This window comes from Stigmatopora nigra, chromosome 20 (assembly GCF_051989575.1).
Source record: "Stigmatopora nigra isolate UIUO_SnigA chromosome 20, RoL_Snig_1.1, whole genome shotgun sequence".
Taxonomy (NCBI): Eukaryota; Metazoa; Chordata; class Actinopteri; order Syngnathiformes; family Syngnathidae; genus Stigmatopora; species Stigmatopora nigra.
The window spans coordinates 4,781,652-4,796,822 of record NC_135527.1 but is presented as its reverse complement, the minus strand read 5'-3'; the positions used below and the strand labels follow the sequence as shown (position 1 = coordinate 4,796,822).

The following is a 15,171-nucleotide window of genomic DNA, read 5'->3' as shown; positions in this document are numbered from 1 at the left end:
TGGTAAAAAATGTATATGTTGGGTTTATTCTGTATTACTATTAGAAATATAGTTGTATTAAGTCATTTCTTTGTTAAATCATTTTCTTATATTTCTCAAAGTGTTGCGAGGTCACCAATAACCGCCAAGTCATCTTTAACCTGGACTGCCTGTTCCAGGTGGTCCCTTTTGTAACGAGGCCAGGGCTATTCGGCCAATAACAAGAATGTTGCTTCTGTTATTTACAACATAGCGACTATACCTCGTGACGCACTCCGGGTTTTTCTTTATGTAATTGTTATATGATTCTTAGGTCAAGGGTAGGCATAATTGTTCTAATCCAAATGTTGTTTGGTCTAGTCTCCTGCCTTGTTATTGGTAAAATACTTTGATTGTTATTGTAGTTCCAGATGTTGTTTTTACTCATACGTGATGAAATGATCAACAACTCTGTAAATTGTTTTGATTCATGGCAATAAGAGTCCTACAAAAATGTCTATTCGATGAGACGTTCTGAAGTTGTAGGAGAAACTCTGGCTTGTTGAATCTCCCCTCTGAGGTTTTATCCGTGATCCATTCTATTTAATTAAATGTCAATAATTGAATAAGATGTCTGACTGCAGTTATTGATAATTACGAACGAGGGTAATTATTAATGAACCTAACATTTTGGTCCTTCGAGCCGGATGTCAATATACCGGAGCGAGAACCCAGGCGCTGCTCTTCGACATCTGGTAAGTGACCGTGCGCACGGCGTCTTCAAAACCCTTGGTGGGCCAGAGTTTTCGACGGGGGCGCCTGGATTCTCGGTGGTTGAAGACTTTTCCTGCTGGAGGGAGACATCTGACGGATCTCGGGTAAGTCCACATTAATGTCTGCATGCTGTGACCGTGTTTCCAAATGCGTTAAAGGGACATTGAATGTGAAGGTCCATTCTGGGTAATGTGACTCGCCTTTTGCCAATCCCATCAATTATTTTGTTTACACAATTTGGGTGCTGTTATCACTATAAGTCAATGGTTCTTTGGAATTCCGTATCGTGCTCTGATATGCTGAGCACAGGTTAAGAAGGCTGTGCAAACATTTCCACAAACAACTTAAACCCATAAGTTGTGTAGTGGTACCGTACCAAGGCCACCATAGCCCCTGTTGAGAGATAGGACTTCCCATGACTCAACATGGCAGCTCACTCAAGTAAAGTGATGTACAATTGTTTTTCTTCTTCTCAGTGCTCCCAAACTCCCCATTTCAGAGATTATTTGTTCCTTCACGTCAAGTTTCACATTTGGAATACTGCTGCTGCATTCTCATCAAAAATTTCCTTTGATATTTTTTCCCATAATTTATCGCTGCATCCCTGAAAAGGGCTTATTGGCGATTTCAGAAATCGATTTCAATTTTCCAAATCCTCTTCCACCTTGATCTCTGACCGATTGATTATATCTTGTGTGAAATATGAATTGTATTCATATATTTAATCTTGCACCCGGAATATAGTCCGGAAAAAATGGCAGCTTGGTTGATTGTCACATTTATACTTGTGGAAAATAATACAATTATAATTCGAACCAAAATAATCAGCATGAATGACTAAAATGTTTATTGGTCACCATTTTCCATCCGAACACACACGTGTCTCTTAACCTGATATTTCCAAGACAATCTTTCACCACAAACTGAGCAGGAGAAAGGTTTCTTACCAGCGTCGGTTCTTGTGTTGCAATGAATTCCCCTTTTTAGAGAATATTTGACCACGAAATGAGTATGCAAAGGGTTTCTCGCCACTGTGGGTTCTCGTGTGTTCCGTCAAGAGCTCCTTCTGAGCGAATCTTTGGCCACACAGTGAGCAAGGGAAAGGTTTCTCACCGGTATGAGTCCTCGTGTGTTTTGTTAAATCAGACTTGGCAGGGAATCCTTCCCCACCAAGGGAGCAGCAGAACGGTTTCTCTTCCGTTTGGGTTCTTTGGTGGATTTTTAAGGAGTTCTTGTGCGCAAATCTCTGGCTGCAGTCCGAGCAGGCATAAGGTTTCTCCCCGGTATGCGTTCTAGTATGGATCAATTTAGCCTTCTCGGCAAATCGTTGGCCACAAACCAAGCAGGAAAAAGGTTTCTCCCCTGTGTGTGTTCTCGTGTGCTGTGTCAAGTTCTGCTTGGAAGTCATTTTCTTACCGCAAACAGAGCAGGAAAAGGTTTCTCACCAGTGTGAGTTTGGGTGTGATTGGTTAGGTTTTGCCTGGAAAACAATTTCTTCCCACAAATGGAGCAGGGAAAAAGTTTTCTCTCCGGTGTGGCTCCTCATGTGCCTCTTCAAGTCGGACTTCTTTCCGTAGGTTTTCTCGCACTGTGAGCATTTATGGTCCGCGGCGGCCGCATTGTGAACTTCGTCTTCTTCATCGGTGTCCAATGACGTAGCGGGGTTGCTATCCGTTACCGGAGCAATGAGCTTGTGTGCTTCCGTTGAGCAGTTGCTGGCCTCGCTCAGACCGTCGTCTTCGCTTTTTAAAGGCTTGGATATGTACTTCTACTGCAAGTACTTGGACTAAAGTAAGTGTACTTGCATGCACTTGTGTGTCCTTGTACTAAATGTATGGGTGCTATTGCTAAAACTATGTGTACTTGTACTACAAGCAAGAGCCTATATTTTCACATACCTTATTGACAGAGGGTCATAAAATGTACCTAATTTTGGAATATTATTCCTTGAGAGCCATACTCAGAATTTCAAATTAAAAAACACTGCTTTTAAAGTACAAAACTCACTTACATCTTTTAATTACATTGTTACACGGATGCTAGTCCATGATAATCAACGAGTATGCATTCACACGGGAGTCTAATGATATAAAAATTATGATTAAAGCTGGGCTTTTAGCTTATAAATTAGCCATACGCACCCAACAAAAGTGCCACATATGGCTCGCGAGCCTTAGGTTCTCTATACCTGGTTTAGAGGTGTCATATTGTCATCCGGTACGACTGATAAAACCGAACCGTACACCCGTGTAAAAGCCCAAAACGAAGTTTTGGTATACGTGAACATCAGGAAAACGTGTTTTTGACGTTAAAACTGGGTCAGCTGACTCCGAGTTGTCACGTAACCGAAAACAAATATCAGACTCGACTGTGTTTACATGATGAACCTCATCCAAGCAGGGTGAAAATAAATCTATAAATATTCAAATGATCATCTATTTGAGAGATGAGTTCTAAAACCATTTACCCGACATTTTTTTGGTGTTTGTTGTTATCTTGCTCGGTGATGCGTTGATCCTAATCGCCTTGTTTGTCCGCTTATGTCGCAGTTATGCCAGGCTAAACTAAGCTAGGCTAAGCTAGGTTTCAGCCTTTGTTCATAAAATTCGAAAGGAATTGGAACAAATGCTCTGTTCCGATACTTTTGATGGATTCGTTCATGAGGCTAAGAAGAAATAAAAAGCGCAAAATAAAAAGCACATTGCCTTAAAACCCCGTAAAAATTCAAACACTTCAAACAATCGTATTGATTTGACAGAAACCCCGCCTCGCCGCTAGGTGGCAGCATTACGCCCAACTGCCGGAAATACAAGAGAAGAAGACTCACAGCCTTTTGGATCCGCGTTTTTGTTATTATATTCCTCATTTTTAGTCACTCAAATCTACCATATTGAAGTTTAAATTAGTCATTTCCTTTTGTTTCATGTTTTATTTTGAAGCATAACTAAAAAAAAGTACGTTTTAAATCCAAGCAAATAACGCTTCTCTTTTTAGTCACCGTTGAATTTGGAAGGCTCATTTTATTCAACAAAAAGACCCCAAAATTATTTTCACCAAAAAGAGAGCTTTATTGGAAGTACACAAAATATGACAAGATAACTTATAATATGACAAAAGTATAAGGACATTGTACTACTTATTTATTTTGACAAATGTCATTCTTTCACACCATATTTCTACTGTTTCTTAGATCCTAGATTCAATTTATCAATTATTTTCATTAAAATGGATTATGTTTGAATAACACTCAATACTATTATTGGATTTGCAAACAAATTCAATAGACAAATACTGCAATTTTCAAATTTCGTTTTTAACTGTGAAGACATTTTCCATATTATTTACATCACATTATTGATTATTAACTTTGTACTTTCCTAATTTAGGGTAGAATTGTGAAGTATATAAAATCTTCAACAAACCAATGCCGGTTACTTATACAAGCCTTAAACATACAAATGCACTTATATAAACCCTCAATATACTTATATAGACATTAAACATAAATTATAATACAAAATATAGCACTGAATCAACTTCAATTTGAACACTTTCAACTTATGAACACTTTCAACTTATGAACACTTTCAACTTATGAACACTTTCAACTTATGAACACTTTCAACTTATGAACAAGCGCTCGGAACCTAACTCATTTGTAAGTAGGGGAGCGTCTGTACAGAAATACCTTGACATACAAGTGTTGAAACATACGAGACAAATTTGAGATATGAGCCTACCGGATGGTTCCCAAATGAGTCAGTAGTAAATTAGAACAAACTTGATGTTTTTTTTTAGGATGGAAATGGCTTAATTTATATTTTGTTCATTTCTATGGGAAGAATTGACTTGAGATACGAGTCAATTGACATAGTAGCTCAATCCCGCAATAAACTAGTATTTTAAGGTAATACTGTATTTGAAGTGTGGATTGTTATTACACATTAAAAAGTGTAAACATGATTTTTTCAGAATGCAAAATACAATTATACTTTGATTACAATGATCTTTCATACAGAATTTGATAAAGCAAGCAAAGCCGTCCTTGGTTATTGCTTGTCACAACACATTTGCATCTTTTAAGCCTATCCTTACGACTCTATCTCTGGCAAGAATCTGAGCAGGAAAAGGGTTTCTGACCAATGTGGGCAATTGTGTTTTTAAGATATTCCTGCCACAAATTGAGCAAAAAGGTGCTTTTCTCCTGTGTGGGTTGTTGAGTCTTCTTTTAAAGTTCCATTATGTGAAAATGTTGGAACATTAACTGCGCCTGGAAATGTTTTTGTATTCTGCAGCTTTTTAATTGGGCTGTTGTAGCGCATCTGTGGTCACAAACTGAGCAGGAAAACATTGTTCTCCAGTGTGGGTTAATAAGTGTTCTTCTAAGCTTCTTTCGGGAAAATCTCCGACCACAAACTGAGCAGGAAAATGGCTTTTTACCTGTGTGTTCTTGTGTGCCTTTTTAAGCTTTGCTTTTGAGAAAATGATTCACCACAAACTGAACATGAAAATGGTTTTTCACCTGTGTGGTTTCTTGAGTGAGCTTTTAAGTTTTCCTTGTGTCTGAATCCTTGACCACAAACTGAGCATGAACATGATTTTTCACCAGTGTGGGTTCTGAGGTGGGCTTTTAAGCTTTCCCTGTGTGTGAATCGTCCACCACAATTTACACAAAAATGGCTTTTCACCAGTGTGGGTTCTTGCATGACTAATTAAGCTTCTCTTCACTGTGAATCTTTGACCAAAACTGAACATGAAAATGGTTTTTCACCAGTATGTGTCCTTGCATGGCTATAAGTTTCTCTTCAATGTGAATCTTTGACCACAAACTGAACACGAAAATGGTTTTTCACCAGTGTAGGTTCTTGTGTGCCTTTTTAAGTTTCCCTTCTGTGTGAATCCTTGACCACAAACTGAACATGAAAATGGGTTTTCACTAGTGTGGGTTGTTGTGTGTCTTTTTAAGCTTCCCTTCAGTGTGAATCGTAGACCACAAACTGAACACGAAAATGGTTTTTCACCAGTGTGGGTTCTTGCATGACTAATTAAGCTTCTCTTCACTGTGAATCTTTGACCACAAACTGAACATGAAAATGGTTTTTCACCAGTATGTGTCCTTGCATGGTTAATTAAGTTTATCTTCGATGTGAATCTTTGACCACAAACTGAACACGAAAATGGTTTTTCACCAGTGTGGGTTCTTGCATGGCTAATTAATCTTGCCTTCACTGTGAATCTTTTACCACAAACTGAACATGAAAATGGTTTTTCACTAGTGTGTGATCTTGCATGAATATTTAGGCTTCCCTTCTGTGTGAATCGTTGACCACAAACTGAACACGAAAATGGTTTTTCACCTGTGTGTGTTCTTGCATGACTAATTAAGTGTCCCTCCCGTGTGAATCTTTGACCACAAACTGAGCATGAAAATGTTTTTTCACCCGTGTGGGTTCTTGTGTGTAATTTCAAGGAAGACTTTCTCCTAAAGGTTTTCCCACACTGAAAGCATTTGCATAGTTTGTCACCGCTGGGATTTTTCAAAACATTTTCATCATCATCAAGCAACTTGTTGCCATCTGATAAGGGAGAAATTACATTTTCTGCTCGCCATCCTTCTGTTGAGCTGCCGTTCAGTAGCTCCACCCCTCTGTTGGCCACACCCAGATCGTCTTCACTCTTGAAAGATTCCCCAGTTGAACATTTAACACATTCGTTTTTGATTGGAGGTTGGTCTTCTCTTTTGCATTGTTGAGGGAACTCTGGCCTCTCCTCTTTAATTTGGGGCCATGCTGAGGAGTTTGCAGGCTCCGCCCCTTCACTGGCCACGCCCAGATAATCCCTTTTCACGGACTCACCTGGTGAGCAGGTGAAATAATCTTCCTCCTTTTTGATTGGAAGTTGCTCTTCTATTTGTTTTTGAGGGAACTCTTGTTCCTCTTGTTTAATTCGGGGCCATGTTTTGGTGTTTGCAGGTTCCGCCCCTCCACTTGCCACGCCCAGAACATCTTCCCTCTTCACAAACTCACCAAGTGACCAGGTGAAATGATCTTTCTCCCTTTTGATTGGAAGTTGCTCGTCTCCCATTTGTTGCTGAGAGAACTGTAGCTCCTCCTCTTTGATTTGGGAGAGCTCAAATTCCTCTTCAAGACCAACAGACTCCTTACCATCAGCACTAAGATCATTTCTGAAACCTGCAAAGACACAAAGATAATTGATTAACCATTTTCTAATTATAAAATGACTGAATTTCTTGTTCACAGAAATGAAACCAAACGGAAGAGGGCGCCACACAATCATTTTGTCTAAATGCAGTACCTACTCCTGTAGTATTTTCATCAACAGCAACACGAGTTGAAAACTGTTTATAGCTGCATTTTTCAAAGTAAGGCACTATTGGTCAGAAAGGTTTCTTCACTGGTGATGTAGCTCCTTAAAATTAGTCAAATCTTTTTGGGAGCCCTTTCATTGTAAACATTCTCTTTTATGTTTTAGATTTTAATTTAATAAAAATGCTTTCACCAAAGGGGAGAGATTAAAAAAGCATTAACTTTTATTAAGTAGCTATTATTATTTGGGGGATTAATGAGATTGAAATAGAGGTAAAGTCTGATTGGACACTCAATATCCCCTAGGTACGAGTGTGAGCATGAATGGTTGTTTTTCTCCTCGTGCTCTGCGATTGGCAGGTCACCGATTCAAGGTGTTCCTCGCCTCTGGCCTGAAGGCAGCCGGGATAGGCTCAAGCACCCCATAACAAGATTTAGCATATCAGAAAATGAATGAATGAATGTTGGGATCAAAAACAGTGGGAGAAGACCAACGTAGCCTCGGCAGCAAACCTCAACTGGGTAGATGGTGCATTTCCAGACAATTTTCTGGCACTTGGCTGCCAGATTCAAGTATTCTGCCTTCTTGCCTTCGAAGGTGGTCTCGATCCCCTCCTCTGATGGTACTGGTAGTTCTATGAGGTGAAGCGGTCTTGCCTCAATACCTTAATGTCTGTGCGGATTGATGTAGTGAATATCTCTGAGGATAGTTAATATTCGATTTATTTATAAGTTGCTTTTGAATTTTAGCATTAAATGTTGAACTACTTTCGCAGGCCGCACCACGGAGTGGTAGTGGGCCAGGCTTGGCCTTCAGGCCGCAACTTTGAGATCATTGTTTGATCGCTGCTCTCGATTAGTTCATCTATTTTCTTTCCAAGATGGCGCCTTTCACACGGCTGCCGGTGGCAGTATTTCTGCCCACTCATGTCTTTCAGGTTTTACAGCCCTTCTATCTATTTTAATGACATTTTAATATTTGATAATACATTGATTTTTACTTTACTTTGTACTATATACTTTGATGTTCTTACAACCTTCCTTGTTCTGTTAGCTTGGCTTCTTTCTGCTACTTCTTTTTTCGAACCATTCAGCCACGCCTATGCTCTCATACACATAGGACTAGCTGTTACAATACGCAGCAATAGGAGCAACACCTCAATACCGGTGGATATTCGGCGCAGGACAAACGTGCCGGCAGAAGAAGCAACACCTCTGACCAATCCTTCCATCAAGGGATAAGATGGAGGAGCTGTCTGCACTTACCAGGCCGGAAACCAAGTTGAGGAATTTTACTCTGCTACTGTTGTCTTCAGCTCCAGACTTCTGAGGAACTGTGTGGATAAGCTTGGAAGAGTGACTCTGCATATTCTCTACCTCGATCACAGTCTGCAGACGTTCTCCATCTTATGGAAGACCTCCTGTGTGTGGTCTCAATTTTTATCACATCTTTGAGTCTGGATCCGTTTTTGCGACCGCAACCAAGATGGCGCTGTTCAAGTGGCAGCCTATGGCGGTAGCTCCTCTTGCTCATTTTGTGTTTCTGCTGCTTTTCTGTCTAAATGAATTGATTTGGTGATTCTTAATGATCCCATTTACTTTGCTTTGAACTATCTGCAAAACGCACCCGTAAACGAACAAATTTAAATTAACTTGGATTAATATATACATACACACTCAAACAAATGTTTAATGTAACTTTACACAAAAGCTCGTAGATATCTGTTACACAAAAGAGATGCGGCAAAAAAATACGCTACAGTGGTAAACAGCCACTCATGTCATGGACACCTGGCTTGGTCGCATCTCGAAATTTTGATCATATCGCAGGCAAATTATTCGATCGAAACTTTCATCGTAAGTGGAGGTACCACTGTACAAGAATAGTTCATGTTCAGAACAATAAGTCATGGTGGGCAGCAATGTTTAATGTGAATAAAATGTTACTTTAAAGTTACAGAACAGTAACCTAAAGGAAGGAAGATGTCACAGATTAAAGTAATGAATATAGAGCAGTTGCCGACATCTAGTGATTCATCATTGTAGCACTTCTAAGTTCTACCCATAATGCTATGCGCTGTCGTGCTTCGATCCATTCAATAAAGTCACGATCAGAAACATTGCCCACCCTGTTAAATATTTCATTATGAAATATCAATTGTGTAACATAAAGTATATATTAGTCTATTATGCAATAATGATCGTCAAAAGTGAACGTACCTTCGAGTTTGTGAAGAACTACTTTAACTTGCATCATTTTGCAAACAATAGAATGTTGATGACATGAGAGATCCTCTTTCACGCTATTAAGTTCCATCTGAAACTTTTCCGCAACCGGCTTCATTCTCGCAGGCAATTTTTCCAAACTTTTTTGTGTTCGCTTGACGACGTGCTGATGCAGACGACGTGTTCCTTTGTTAGCTGCCAGCTAGGCTAAAGTACGACTCCCAAAACGGATTGAAGAAAAACGGACTGGCCTCCGATTCCACAAACTATTTAATTTTGAGCATGTTGTCGAGGTTTAGTTTCATTTAAGTTCAATCAAATTGAGGAGAAACAAGAGGTGCACAAACAAAAAGTTAAAATCCTAGCCATGCAGAAAAATGAACACCCCACCCCTTCTTCCTCTTTAGGTTTTACGGTTGTAGGCAGCCAACGTACTGTAGCATTATCGCCCTCTACTGTCTTAGTACCACATGCCAGGTTCTCAATTCAGATTTTAAACAGAGGGGGCGGTAATGTTACATTTGGTCTCCTAATGCCACAGCGTGAAGAGAGCAGTTCGAAGTCCAATTCGAGTCTAGCTAGCCGTGGTACTAAATCGAAAAGCTACATTTTGAGAAAAAGTTAGGTAATTTTAAGAGCATTTGCTTTAAATGATACATTGTGTTTAATCTTATTGCAAGTAACAAATAACATGCTTCAATATTTAAATATAAGGTTGTTTAAGGTTCAATTACAATTTATGCATGCACAACACTTATTTCCAAGGGTAGTGTGGCCGAGCGGTCTAAGGCGCTGGATTTAGGCTCCAGTCTCTCAAGAAGCGTGGGTTTAAATCCCACCACTGCCAATAATTCCTTTTGCCCTGAATGGTTGCTTTGATCCAATTTCTTCATGCCCTTCTCTAACCTGGATGGCAAAATGTGAAACAATGGGCGAGAGAGCTGAGTCCGAAACAGATGAAAATGAGTCTCATGTTTGCACACCACTGTGCCACTGACGGTGTCCCAAGTGTTGCGTTTGTTATACTGTTAGGTTCATTAATAATTACCCTTGTTCGTAATTATCAATAACTGCAGGCGGGCTTCTTATTCAATTATTGACATTTAATTAAATAGATCTGATCCCGGATAACATTATCTTAATAAAGGTAGATAGATCAGAGCCTCAAGACTTCATCTTGATCCCCAAAGTACATCCCCGAACAGTAATTCCCGTACAGCTTTTAAGGCCATAAATCAAAACAATTAAAAGGTTATTGATTAATTCCACATGTGTAAGCAAAAACAACATATATAACTAAAATAACAATGAAGGTATTTTAACAATAACAAAACAGGAAACTAAAACCAACCTTCATTTGGATTAAAACAATCACGCCTTCATTTGACATAACAATCATATAACAATTACATAAAGAAGCCCAAAGTGCGTCACGGGGTATGCACACTACGCGAGTGTTGCTGGAAGTGGCAGATATCCATATCTGTTGTTAGTCGGTGTTAGGTTCATCAATAATTACCCTCGTTCGTAATTATCAATAACTGCAGGCAGACATCGTATTCAATTATTGACATTTAATTAAATAGAATGGATCACGGATAAAACCTCAGAGGGGAGATTCAACAAGCCAGAGTTTCTCCTACAACTTCAGAACGTCTCCTCAAATAGACATTTTCGTACGACTCTTATTGCCACGAATCAAAACAATTTACAGAGTTGTTGATCATTTCATCACGTATGAGTAAAAACAACATCTGGAACTACAATAACAATCAAAGTATTTTACCAATAACAAGGCAGGAGACTAGACCAAACAACATTTGGATTAGAACAATTATGCCTTCCCTTGACCTAAGAATCATATAACAATTACATAAAGAAAAACCCGAAGTGCGTCACGAGGTATAGTCGCTATGTTGAAAATAACAGAAGCAACATTCTTGTTTGCCCTGGCCTCGTTACAAAAGGGACCACCGTATCTCAAAGACTCAGATTGGGTGAATTGTTTGTATAAACATCCTGGAACAGGCAGTCCAGGTTAAAGATGACTTAGCGGTTATTGGTGACCTCGCAACACTTTGAGAATAATAAGAGAATGATTTAACAAAGAAATGACTTAATACAACTATATTTATAATAGTAATACAGAATAAACCCAACAATCGGAGAGCTTGGCGTCTACTTGCTGCAAATCCAGATCAACAGTCCTCAGAGCCCCAGACTGGGTGCGATGTCGGATAAACAATCCTTGGATAGGCAATCCTTGTATGAGAGGACTAAATGACTGTTCATGACCCCGAGCACTCTTCGAACAATATGAAGAATGATTTAACAAATAAACAATTTACTACACATTTATATATAATAGTAATCAGTGTTCTCGTTACCTCTGCGTCCTGCGTCTGATACGCACAGCTTTTCTTCCAGACGCACAATTTCAAGTAATGTGCTTTTTTCGGACGCAAAGAAATTTTTATAAAAAAAAAACCAAAACACATATATCCGATAGCAAACCAATTTATTCCACATAATCTTTGCGAAATAATTCTCGCGTGAACAAGACTAGCAGACACTAGCAGACGAAGGAGAGAAAGCGATAGCAAGAGTTTCGTAATAGTGTAAGAAAGATAAAAAATGTTTCAGAAAAAGCAAAACAGTCTGGATAGTTATTTCGCAGTTAAAAAATACAACTAGTAAGAAAAGAACTGCAGAAGATTCGATCGATGATCATGAAGCAAAACGGGGGAAGCAAGGAAAAATACGCACATTTCAAAAGACTTTTGGCTGCAAAGAGAGGAGGATGTACGAGCTGAAAGACTAGTACAATGATAAATAAACCCTAACCCTAAACCATATAATAAATAAATTAAATCTGAATGTTTATATATCGTTGCTTATGTTTTATTTGCCTCCGTAGTATGTTGGGACTCGTGACAAGTTTCCTGGGACGCACAGTTTTCAGACAAGCGAATCCCTGGGACTCGCAGTGTGCCAATTGTAAAATTATCACTGAGTAATACAGATAAACCCCTACATAACAAGGGCTCATGTGGGAGTTGGACCCGGGACCTATCGCACCCTAACCAGTGAGTCAGATGTGCTCACTGAATGACACTTTTTCCCACTATAGATCACCAAACAACACAACAACGACTCATCCAAGAGTTGGACTCGGGACCTAAAGCACCCTAAGCAAGAATCATACCACTACTAGACCAACATGCTATGAGTGCATGGATGAACCTAACACATCCCCAGTGGGGCATCTGGGAGCTCCACCCCCTTTTGCTGCCCTATCAGCAATATTCATTCCAGAAGGAACTAGGTAATTAATGCATTAGATTCGCGTGTGACACACCTACAAATAGAAATTTGTTTTGGAAGGTAAAGTGCCGCCGTTCATCGCCCCAGTCAGTCAGCATGAGCGACTGCCATGGGAGTGACTGTGATTAACTATCTGTTTGCCAATAATGCAATAACGGAAAAGTTGTGACACATTGAAACACACACCCACTCTAGTATTTTAACCATTTGTAAATAAAGACCCATGGCTTTGCAAAGGTTGAACAAGGTACTGTTAGACAAACAGTCTAACGCCCTTTCCAACTGAGTTACTTCAGCCGCCTGATAGCAACAACCAACTTGGACTAGAAATTGACTCATGGCTTACTAGTACAATATTCCAATTGGAGCATTAAGTGATATTGGTCTGGTTCTATAGTGTCTAATGGACTGACGAAGCCCAAGGCCGATTCAGGGAACGCTCTTCAACATTCCCTATTTGAGCCAATTTGGGCCATGTTGGTGACAAGAGCCAAACCTGACTATAAAATGAGTCATGGCTTACAAAGAAACGGCTTTCATACAAACTGCCAGCTGATTGAGGGCGGATTCGCAAAGTCCAATGAACTGCCGAAACGCGGGATTGAACCAGCGACCTTTAGATCTTCAGTCTAACGCTCTCCCAACTGAGCTACTTCGGCTGATTGACAGTGGACAATAACCAACATGGACTAAAAATCTACTCATGGCTAACTTGTACAACATTGCAATTAGAGCATCAACTGATATTGGTCTGGTTTAGAGAGTCCAATAAACTGCCAAAGCCCAATGTCGATTCAGGAACACTCTCCAACATTCCCTATCCTAGCCAATTCAGGTCATGTTGGTGACAAGAATCAAATTTGACTGCAAAATGACTCATGGCTTACAAGGAACAGCTTTCAAACTGACTTCCAGCTTATTTAAGGTGGATTTGCAAAGTCCAATGTGCTGCTAAAACCCAGGGTCGTTGTCATGGGGACTTTACACTGATTAACCAGACTTTGCCCAAAGTTTGGTCATTGCCATTGAAACTTGCCACTGATTAATCCGACTTTCCCCAAAGTTTGGTCGTTGCCATGGAAACTTGCCATTGATTGTTCAGACTTTGCGCAAAGTTTGGTCGTTGTCATGGAGACCTGTCACTGATTAATCCGACTTTGCCCAGAGTTTGGGCGTTGTCATAGAAACCATACTATGGCTTCTTTCCCTATATAAAGATGAACCCACTGTTCATTCGTGAGAGAGCTGCAAGAACATTGCGCTGAACAGGACTCCACTGTTTAACCTCTCTCCCCCCTTTGCACTTTGATAATAAACCTATTTCCTATTAAATTGATCTCACTACTTCTTAATCTTCTCCTGAAGTTGTATTTTCAGATCTATCATACTTGGTTTCCGAAAACCTGAGACCCAACAGCCAACAATTGCCGGAGCGACGACGGGGCACGACGACAGCATCCTCCATTGAAAGGGTGAACCAGGCGGACGTTCCCTCGCCACTCCTGTAATCTGGTGACGGGTCCCCGGACTAGGGCAGGTTCGGAACGAGAAAGATTGTGAGTTCAGCCTTTGATTTCTGTCAATGTGAAGTGTAATGATTTGAATGAGTATTATCACTGCGGTAGTATTAAAAGTTTGCAGTACAACAACAACAACCCACCTTATTGGTCTACCGACCTTGGACCAAGGCCAGATGACTGGAAGCATGCAAGGGACTCGGAGATGTGGAAGAAAATGCGGAACAATAGGCCAGAAAATTCTGTCAGTTAGTGGCATCCTATAACCTGAAAGGAGCTGAAGTGGAGAAAGCCTTAAAGAACTCACTGAAGCATAGATTGGGCAGAGTCAGAGAGAGATTCACAGGTAGTGATGTAGGGGGAAACATATTAGCCTACGACCCCCATGCCCTAACCGGAGAAATAGAAAAGCTACTAGGAAGAGCAGGGGCAATGTTCCAGAGACCCCCCGCCTACCAAAGAATAAGGACATGTACGTGGAAAGAGGGCGAGACTACAAATGATTACTATGCCAGATTAGAAAGCTGTGTCAAGTCCAACAGCCGCATGATGGATGACGACAATGAAAATGGCCCATTCCGAGTCCAGTTTAAACAATGGTTTATCCAAGGTTTCCAAGTTCCCATTTCTGGATTCATCAAAATACACTTCGTCACCTACAAGACTACCTCATCCGCTGAGATACTCCATTGGAAAAGCCACGCAGAGGAGAACATTCGCTCCAAGAAGGAAAAGGCCCAGGTGACAGCCAGCGCACAAATGATAACCGAGTTGCTTCAAGCCACCACCATGTCGGCTTCACCTTTGGCAACAGAAAGTTCACCTCCACCAGATTGCCACAAGGATTCTGCAACAGCCCAACCATATTCTCCACAGAGATCCAGAGATCCATGAGTTACCATTCATATCCAGAGTCTACACAAGTCCTCATCTATGTGGACGACATCCTAATTGCAAGCTCAACAGCAGAAGAAACCCGAAAACAGTCCATCAGAGTGTTCCAACACCTGGAAAAGACGGGGAACAAGGCCTCATTATCTAAACTT

General features: G+C 40.3%; 1 protein-coding gene and 2 non-coding genes across 3 annotated transcripts in view; 2 read left to right on the top strand and 1 right to left on the bottom strand.

The window, feature by feature from the left end:
* LOC144213350 (uncharacterized) overlaps nt 1–15,171 on the top strand; it is a 324,366-nt gene that overhangs the window by 2,559 nt on the left and 306,636 nt on the right. The window lies entirely within an intron of this gene.
* On the top strand, nt 10,050–10,131 carry trnal-uag (transfer RNA leucine (anticodon UAG)). Its single transcript has one exon. It is a non-coding gene; the product is annotated as a tRNA-Leu (tRNA).
* Nucleotides 13,195–13,267, bottom strand: trnaf-gaa (transfer RNA phenylalanine (anticodon GAA)). Its single transcript has one exon. It is a non-coding gene; the product is annotated as a tRNA-Phe (tRNA).